Source organism: Buceros rhinoceros, unplaced genomic scaffold, assembly GCF_000710305.1.
Source record: "Buceros rhinoceros silvestris isolate BGI_N320 unplaced genomic scaffold, ASM71030v1 scaffold768, whole genome shotgun sequence".
Taxonomy (NCBI): domain Eukaryota; kingdom Metazoa; phylum Chordata; class Aves; order Bucerotiformes; family Bucerotidae; genus Buceros; species Buceros rhinoceros.
Window position 1 is genome coordinate 13,222 of NW_010426107.1, and position 10,158 is coordinate 23,379.

General features: G+C 41.3%; 1 protein-coding gene across 2 annotated transcripts in view; it reads right to left on the reverse strand.

Moving 5' to 3' along the window:
• Nucleotides 1–7,151: 7,151 nt before the first annotated feature.
• Nucleotides 7,152–10,158, reverse strand: part of RBMS1 (RNA binding motif, single stranded interacting protein 1) — a 66,186-nt gene continuing 63,179 nt past the window's right edge. For both annotated transcript variants that reach the window (XM_010141335.1, XM_010141337.1), the window contains exon 13: nucleotides 7,152–9,654. The gene's annotated coding sequence lies outside the window, so the exon portion shown is untranslated. The remainder of the gene's footprint in view (nucleotides 9,655–10,158) is intronic.

A 10,158-nucleotide genomic window follows, 5' to 3' on the forward strand; every position in this document is an offset into this window, starting at 1 on the left:
ACCCGCCCACCCCCCCCCCCCCCCCGCCCCCGCAATATTTTTCTTGCAAGTGATTGATGACCAGAGATATGCAGGAACAATTCGCTACTATCTAAAATAATCCACCAGGGTGCAAAATAGCCGCTATAACAAGAGTAGCCATTTCTGGAAAAATCTCTCCTTTTTAAAGCTATGATACAGTGAATGGAATTCACCATTGGAGCCTTCACAAGTAGCTGTTGGAAGCCGTTACATTAAAGTAGGTATTAGGTAGTTTCAGATCTTGTGCAAACAGTTGTAGCTCCCCTGAGCACGATCATGCTGACAGGCTGGTTTCAGTCCTTTAGGCAAGAGAGAGGCAAAAAAGTGAGAGACGTTAGCAGAGCATCTGCTAGTTAGATCAAAAAAAGTCTGTCTTTTTGGCACAGCTATTGTCCTTTGGTCACAACAATCCTAATTTGAGTCCTGCTTGCAGCATCGTATAAAACCTGTGACAAACATAATCAAACTGACATTGAGGGGGATGCCAAAAGAAGACAATCACAAATACTCAAGACTGGAAAGAAAAAAAAACCAAAAACCTCAGAAAGGGGAAGATTTCAGGTCTGAAATTTGGGAAAAAAACAAAAAAAAATTGGATTTGTGTCTTTTCTCCCCAATCTTCATTCAGTATAAAAAGCAATCCTCAAAAATTGCAAACACATGCCTGGATCAGCTTCTGTTCCAGAAATTCGAGTCTCTGTCTGTGCACTGTTTAGCCTAAGGCTAGGGGGTATGCAAAACACAGAAATACTTTATACTTCCAGACTTACAGTATTTTTATTCATGACAGTCTATGAACCGTCCTATTTGTTCTGGTTGCTCTTTAGGTCCTTTATTGTGCCCGATACAGCAATTTGGCCTGGTCCAGAAGCAATTCATCTAATTACTTTGAAGGGTGACAAAATCCCTAGCAGAGATTAACAAATGCTTCTTGTAGTCCACATCTAAAAGCAAGATTGTGTCGGTCATAGTCACTGGCCTCGCTCGGGGCACTGATGATGCAGTATAAGGCTGAGCATCCAGCAGAACCAGAGGTGAACACAGCTGGCTGAAAGGCGTAGGCAAGCGGATTCTCCTTGACCAAAAGGGATGCTACAGAAAGTTTCTGAGACTTGAAGCACTAACAGCCTTTGTGGGTTATGGTTAATTTATTCGTTAGATTCAACCTCCACTACAGATAGAGACAAAGCAGCAAAAATAACTATTTCTGTTGCTCCCTCCTCCCACTTTCCCCATCTGTCTTAGTAATCAGGATAGATACAGAAGTCATCTTTAATGTCTACGGAAAGGTCTTGAATGCACTTTCAAAAATGCAGCCTTTACTGTGTCACCCCAAATACTTTGCATAGTTTTCTTCTGTAGTGTAGATTTTTCATTTAGCCCCCAAGACGCCAATTTATTTTCAGAGCTGTATTTACTTCCCGAAAAGGTATTTGGTTCATTTACACTGTGCTTTGAATAAACGTATTTTCAGTTGTCTCTTACAAAGACATAATAACAAAAAGGATGCTCTCAGAGTATATGCAAATAGACTGGCTTTGAGTTAATGAGATAGAAGGTTTCTCAGTCTGGTCTGGGTTGAATCTTTGCAGTCTGCTTGGCTTTTCTAGAATTCCCCTGCTGTTTGGCTCCTCTTGTGTTCATCTGTCTCATACAAGCTACTTGTCGATTCTCCCTGACCCTGCCTGGAGTACTTGTGTTTTTGGTGATTCTGTGGTTTTGATTATATTAATTTTATTCTTTGTTTTTCCCCCTTGCCTGCTGTGCAACAAAGGCACCCTTACCCATTTCATTAACCAAAAGAAAATTAGGGTTTTTTTTTTTTCCTTTGATAGACAACCCTATTGCTGTCTTAACAATGAATAAAAAAAATACATTATTAGAAATGTGAGCACTTGCATTGTATTGTGCAAAGGCAGGACAAGGTTTTGCTTTTAATAATAGGTAACTACAAATGTGCCATCATCACTCGCTATGAATGGGAGTTCACCTTTTTGAGTACTTCATCTTATAAAGCAGATGCCCTCTGGCGGCTGCAAAATCAGCTGTTATTTAAGCTTGGGGAAGAACAGCAGCAGTGGCAAAGCTGGAGTACGGGGGTCTCCCCAGCCGGTCCCCCTGACTGACTAGCCAAAGGCAACTGCAGTGGGGAGAGCCTGAGCCCTGGTCAGCACCAGCTGCTCTTCTGAGGGGCTTGGCACTGCTCAGTCACCTCTGCGAGCCCAGTTAAAAAAGGAAGGGCCCCAGTGGTCGGGTTTGCTCATGAGCACAGCATTGCTTAGGAAATTAACTGCAGCCCTGAAACGGGGCAGCAGTGCACACTGCAGGGCTGATCAGATGATCACCATCTGGAATAAATGAGCTGTGCATATGCTCACTGTAACACACGCAATGGTATGGTTTGTCCTGAATTGTTTTCCCAGAGAGGACTGGCTGGTTTCATCTGCAAAATATTTGCAGGAGAGGAATTCCTGGAACTGCTTAATTCTCGGGTTTGTTTGCTAAAATCTGCAATCTGGGTTTTCAACACTTCAGTACAAAATTTGCCCTAGCATAGGGGGTAGAGCTTTGTTCTTTCTAGAGACACCACAGTGAAGATGGAGCTAGACCACTCTCTTAAATACAAATAGAGTTTACTAAGAAGCAACTTAAACCCCGAGCGTTCTCATTCTCATACGCAAGCTTACTTCCTTATGGCTTTGTTCAGTAACTTCTCTGGTACAAGAGCTCATGGCTCAGCGACCGCACAAGTGGCAACAGGCCTTTTACCGCGTGAAGCCTGTGACTTGCTGATGAGCTGCCTCCTTCCCACTCTCGTACAAACCCTCTGCCTACCGACAGCTGGAACCCATTGAACTGTGGACGGTGAACAGAGCAGGGCTGGTAACTTCTGGAGCATTTTACTCTACCCAGCTACACAGGCCTCTCTTGAAGCTGTTTGAAACTTAATATTTGTTCTGTTCTGGCAAAGACAGCAAGACTTGGACCTCTTTGAACACCCTCTCCTCCAACTGTTTGAATGACGACTCCTTGATAGGAGGATGACCTGGAGTATGTCACCCCTTCGCTGCAGCCCCTGCCGTACAGCTCCCTCCCCTCTGCCAGGGCTGTAGCTGCCTGTGGCCAGCTCCGATCTGGCCCAGCTGCACAACCCTGCCTCAGACTGCTGAAAAAAAGCTCTGAGGAAGTCTGTGGAGAGGTAAGAAAGGTAAAATTATGGACAGAGGTACAGCGTTGGAACAAGACTGCCAGTAGCTCAAATGTTCAGGACGGAAATCAAAAAGGTACAAAACCTAAAGAAAGAGCAAAGCTAGTCAGTGGCAGAGGCACTGACAGAGCATGGCAGCAGGTGGAAACACAGCAACACTGGGGGCCTGCTCCGGGGAGCTACAGGGACTGACCCTTCCCCTCCTGCCCAACACTTGCTTGGCCAGCAAAGCCACTGTGCAGGTACCTTGCTGGGTGACCGTGCTCGTGCTTAGCCTAAAGGCCTGTGAAATCCTTTCTTTTCTGCCGGCTAGTCAATAAGTAACTGCTTTATATGTGCTTAGTTATGTATATTCTACTTACAGATTATCTTTGAGTCTGGCTAAAGATACCCTAACAAACTGATACAAAAGGGAGGCTGTAACAAAGGCCTGTAAACAAATTTTCATTTTTTTTACACTGAAAGGCAAAAAAAGATTAGTACTTTCTCATTGGCTGGAACATATTTCCCATTGGGGAAAGCCTGAAACACACAAAGGAAAAGTCATTTTCTATTTGTGTTTGCAAAAAGCTAGGATTATTTACCAAAACATCGTATTTATCAAAGCATCAGCCCTGTGTGTGAACTTCAGGTGGTGAAAATACTGGGGAAAATTCATACTGCTGATGACTTCTTTGGGATCAGCAGTGTGTACATGCAGAAATCATTTTCCAAATGTTTTCTCCCTTGGTAACACCAGCGTGCTAGGCTCTGAAACAATCAAGCTACTTAGAAAGCTCCTCGAGCAGGCTGCTCTGAACACCTGCAGCATGCACATGGGAAGTGTTTGTTTAGGGTGCCACATACCTTCGTTCTTATGTTCTCCCAAAATCTCTTTCCATCCCTGAAGCTGCTGAAAGAGAACAGGTTATTCAGCTGAAGTGAGCCCGATGAAACATAGCAGAATTCAGAACACCACTGATGCAAGTACTGAGTGAGGGGATACTGTTGAAAAAGGCAAGATAACTTAAAGAGTTAAAGCTTGCCTGTTGACAACCTGTACCTTCTTCTTGGACATGGGAAAAAAACCCAAACCAGTAGTATTTTCCTGTGACATTTCTTCTTTCTAAAGAAATGGGCTGCAGTTTTCTCAGATGGTAGGTGCAGTTAGAGCTGTCCTGAAAAGGAAGGACTGACTCGTGCAGGCTTTTACACACTCCCTCTGGTCACTGCACTGTAAATCTTTGCTGTTCTGGCATCAGCTTGGCTTTCCTTAGTAGCTGGAGGAGAAGCTGCCAAACAGAATAGGTTTTGTATATCCTAACCCCTATTCTGGATGGAACTAATGGACCAAGTCTGAAAGCCAAAAACCTCAGATTTGTTTGGGTTAATCAATGCCAGAGAGTTTGTTGGCTAGGGAATGATACAGACGATCTTTCACAGTTGAAAGAGTCTATCAGTGTTGCAAGAGTTTGGAAGGTAATAGCAGACATCTTAAATGCCACCAAATAACACATTGGCTTTCAGAGTAAGACACTGCTGGATGGGATAGGACTGAGTATCTTATTCCAACACATGAAAGTTTGCAAATAATTTTGGAGCAGTTGATCAAAGCAAAAGGAACAAGCGCGGTGGAGTGTGTGCGGGAGGAGTACAAACTCATATAAATACTCTGGCACATGAAATGCTTTTCCCATGTGATGTATCTGCAGAAAGTGAGGTGGCACAGTTTTAGAGAATCATCAAGTTCACCTGCTATGGTGGAGGTACCATAGCATAAATTAAAGCTAGAAGGGGAGAGAACAAAACAGAACTTTAAAATTTTTTTCCCTGAGAAAAACTGTCAAAAAGTACCAGGAAAGTGTTTTAGCCTATTCAGACTTCCTGCAGAAATGTTCTAGCCCAATACATGCAAACAGCCATTGGCAGAGCTCGGTCATCAGCTACACTGCAGTTAATGCACTGCTTGCACTTGTCTTGCACCTGCCCCATTCAGTTAATTTAGAAAACAAGGGAAGATAGAAGATTCTGCTCAGCACTTGAAGAAAGGCTGCTTTCTAATCACTAACAACCAACAAGAAATAGCGTCTGTGCATAATCTTGCACAAAGTATTTGTATCAGTATAAAATCATCCCGCATGAACATGATGCTTATCAATATTTTTTAACAGGTAAAGTATTTTATTAACAGCATGTTTGCAAATAGGTTTGAAAACAAATTGTATGCAACAGGATGGAGACAACATTTGAACAAGCCAGTTGGCACTGAGTTTTATTATATATAATAAAAGTATATTACACAAAGACATTGCATGATTGCAGATTGCCTGATAGAAATGATACACACAACCTTCTGGTATCAGGCAAGAGGTACTAATCTGAAAGCATTCACTCTTATCAAATGTGTCTGGAGTTACAGTAAGAGAGTCAAGTTTATCACTGGGCTAATTAGAAAAGCAAATAGATTGCAAAAATCTTTCCAGCCTGCATTATTCTGAGTTTATTAGTAAGGCAGTATTCATAGTTAATTCAGAAAGACCACTTATTAATCTGAGATTAACTCAGGATTGTGATGAACAGGAATAATACAACAAAACCCTTCAGAACTCTTCCGCATTCGTCTTCTCATACATTGCATTTCTGACAGGCAACATACTGGGCCAGTATTTAAATTACCACAAAATGGTAGGATTAGCATTTCTTCAGTTAGGGGAGTCTAACTGTGTTTAGTAGTACACAGCGTGAGGTTTTCTTCTCTTCATTAATAGTAAGAGTCATCATTATGGAGGATGTCTTTATTGCACAAGCTAATGTAAATCAAGTTTCCTAACCTCTAGTAGAGTTCCTCTGGCCAGCTCCACTGGAAACACAATTCTCCTCAGTATCTTGTGTTAGTATTGCGTGACTGAAAGCTTGGGTTGCGCCTTGCCTGCAGCGTGACCCCAGCTGGCCCAGCCAGCAGGCTGCCTGGCCTGTCACAGGGCTGTCAGAGCCCTCGGGATATGTCAAGACCACGTGTATAATGTAAAGGACTGTCTCCTGAGGAGAAGAGGGTTGGTGCTCCAGGGCAGCAGAGCCTGCAGTGAGCGAGCCTCCCGTTCGCCTGTTCAGCACGGGGGCACGGCGCAGGAGCCCACTGGATCACACAGCCACTGCTCTCTGCCACTGGGTGCAGAGCCCCTCTCCTGTCATACCGATCAATACAGAGTTATGATGAGGACTGTGTGATCGGTAAAGCATTTGGCTGAGGAGACATGCCACACTCATCAATATCTTACTCTATTTCTCTTCCAAGCCTTACCTTGGGCAGAGCAGTCCCCTACCTGATTCACACCATCAGCAGTGGTGATCTTGCCAAAAGGACAGTAAAGCCCAAGATTATCTTTAAAGAAATAAAATGCTCAACGACTGCAGCTGGAAGGCAAACACTTGGGATAATTTCTAACTCCAGAGAAGTATCACCTCTGCTCTCCTGAACCGGGTAGGCCACCCAACACCACTGCACTTGGGAAGATGAAAGCACTTTTAGGCAGCAGGTCAATGCTATGAACTGCCAAAGCGACCTCCATCTCCACACCTACTTCGAGAAAAGTGGCTTGCGTTTACAGCTACAGTGTGCGGGGCTGGTTACACGCAACCCTCCGTGCAGGCTGACGCAGAAGACAGAGTTCTTGCATTCAGATCAGATATTTCATCGTACGCTTTTCGTATGCCTTTCCCTGTTTTGTCTGAAAGAATAAGTGACTTTGTAACGTGGTTTGAAAGAGTTAAAATTTGATTTTATCAAAAGATAGAGGAAGGAAAACCCCAGACTGTAAGGCAGAAAGCAGCTCCAAGCACTTCAAAATAAACACAAAGGTTTCACCATAACCAACCTGTTTGGGTTTTCCGACAATAAAGGAAGGGCTGAAGGAAAAGGACGATGCGTTTTTGGGGGTTTTTTTGATCTTTTTTATTCAAAAGTTTTCAAAGAAATAAAACAGAAAAAAGCTAACAATCTAATCAAATTTACAGTTCAAAAATGTCTTTTGGCGTTTAACAACAAGTCCTAGGAAACAAAACTACAGAGTTATCTTGAACCGGACAAATAAGTTACCACTGGCAAGTTTGTGGCACTAGTAAAACAAAAATAAAAAATTAACTCTCTTGATCATATAGATATCTCTATGAAAATCTTTTTTTTTTCAATCTGTACAAAAGGTCTTTCTTCATAAATTAATTTTTTATAATTTAATGGCTGTCTACTATGTGATGTTTAAGTAACTGATTATTTCTTTATGTACAGAGGTTAAATTTCCCAAATCTTACCCAGACAATGAGTATGGCACTTAGTTCAGACATTTCTGGCAGCAGCTCTTCCCTCCCTCTGACACAGCTATCATACTGCAGTTTTAATTAACGCAAAAATATCAAGTAGTGAGAGATCCAGGTTTGGAAAGTTACCAGATACAGGCAAGGTGCTGCAGGAAGTCTGGACTTTTACAAAGCAGTAATATTCCAGGGAGCATAGAACCAATAATACCACAACTTTTTTAAAAAAAGAAAAAACAAAAACACATCTCTTATGACTATGTATTTCACTAGAATCTACACTTCTCAGAGCAGCAATTTACTTTTGAAACTATGAAATGTCACCGACATCTATACTCCAATACTCACACAAAATTTAAAAACTAAAAAATACTTGAAAGAAACAACTGCTTAGCCCTAGCTCCCGAGCTAGGATGATTTGGTCTGTGGAAACAGGGAGGGCCAGCAACCTGTCCCAATATAAAAGGAAATAAACTTTGAGGTAGATAACTGATCATATACAGCTGACCAGAGAAGTACACAGTTTTGGAAGACAACTTAATTTATCATTCGATTTAAAACATATGCAATTGTAATAAAGAGCTTTAGTAGCAGTGAATTATCTAATAATACGTGAAGTACAAATAACTGTGTATTTATGAATCAGGAATTTCATAGTTTCAAAATTGGTTTTCTTTACACTTAACACTTGTAGTGATGATGTAAAGTGTGGCACTGCTTGGATCCAAGTCTTCCTTCATGCTTTTGTGTCCATACATCAATTAAAATTATAAAACCTAAATGCAAATGTACAAAAAAGGCACATTCTCCTAACCGCAAACTGGTCCGGCAAAAATAAAAGAGTACAGAAGACGTAATGCTGAGACAAATCAGAATTATTGGTTACTGGCTCTTTGTTCTTTGGTAAAGTTACCTTTTAAAAGTGCCAAGTCTTTTTATTTTTATTTACCTACTATATAGAGCTAGTACCCAATCAATTATGCTTCTACTTACATCTCAGCGTATGTTTGAAAACGAGTCCTTTAGCTTTTGCCATTTTGCTGTAATAGCAAGTTTTCTGTTTGCTAAGTCTCAGCACAATCCTCATCCTAAAGCACTATCATTAGTATAAAGGAAGGACAAAAACATTCGGTGATATCCCCTCCCCAAACTCCCTACTCTACTATGCTAAAACTAGAACATCAAGTTAGTTTCTGAAAAAAAGGCAAAAAAAGATTTTACATTGCATCATACAGCAGAGTTCCTAAATCGTTCAAACTACCAGAGGGAACTATTGGCATACGGCCTTACAAACAATTTATCCTATTAAAATTTCCCCGGTCAGAAAATGTGTTTCACACAAAACATTTTTTTCCCCTCTTGCATTTCACTACCCTACATATTATGTGAAAAATTATTAAAAACACTGACTACACATTAAAAAAGCCAAATTTTCAGCAATTTTTATTGACTACCTTTAAAAGCCCTATGCTGCTGTTTTACAAGGCATGATAGACCAGCTCATTTGGTCAAAGCATTCTACACCATTAGTTTGGACTACTTACTGAAACAGCTACAGCATTGAAAGATTTAAGGCAAATTGGAATTTATAGAAAAGGATAAGACACTTCACACTACATTAAAAGAAAAACAGAAAGCTAAAAGACCAGACACTATAACTGCAACACTGCACTAAAGCAACACTCACACACTGCAAGCACAGAACATCATCTTAGATGTTTTACTATTTTAAACTTCAGAAAGCCCATTTCATACAATTAAAAAAAAAAAAACAAACAAAATAAAAATAAACCAAAACACAAATTCTGTCATGCACGTGAATAAGTCTTCGTGGTCATCTGTGCATACCCAGAAATTTGAATTTTTTTTTTTTTGCGTCATAACACTTGATAAAAATTCTTTTTTGTTTACTAAAATAAACCTGTTCATGGGAACAGCTACTAGATGAATTTAAGGTTTTTCTTATGCACCTTATAGAACTTATAGCAAAAATAGTTTTAGTTGATTTCATTATAAATAACATTTTCAAGAACCTGTGCAAAACTGTCAATAATTCCTAAAGCACAATTGATCAGTAAAATCCATGATTGTTTCAGCCTTTGCACCCTTCTCCAGGCCAGGTCAACACTGGACATCTGTAACACAGAAAGGTCAGAGCTAGAGCAGAGTTACAATCGCATCCTTTTTTCTCCAGTGTAGCTGTCCACAAAACGAAATCACTTCCTGTTGTAGACAGCTGTGAGAAGACTAAGTGAACCTGTGCATAAATCTGAGATGTAACACAGGCGGCACTGCAGGAGCTTGGCCCTTCCCCGGATCAGGCTCTCCACCGGGACACAGCCTGTGCTGCACCTTCCCCTCTCTCTCACGCCTGCTCCGCACGCAGAGTTCCCACTGGGGAACTGAGAGGCTGAATTTAAAGCTATTCCTTTCTTTGTTGTTTTCTTATTGTTGTTTTCTTTTAATTGACCAAAAGTGGTTGACTGTGTGAGCTTACTCCTGAGGCGTCTCCAAGGCTTGTGATCTCTGGAAGAGGAACACGACATTCTCCTGGTGCAGCCTCAGGGAGGCTGTGCACAACAGCTCATGCAGAGACAGCTACTGTGCCTCCATGATGGCTAATACTTAGCAGCGGGTCA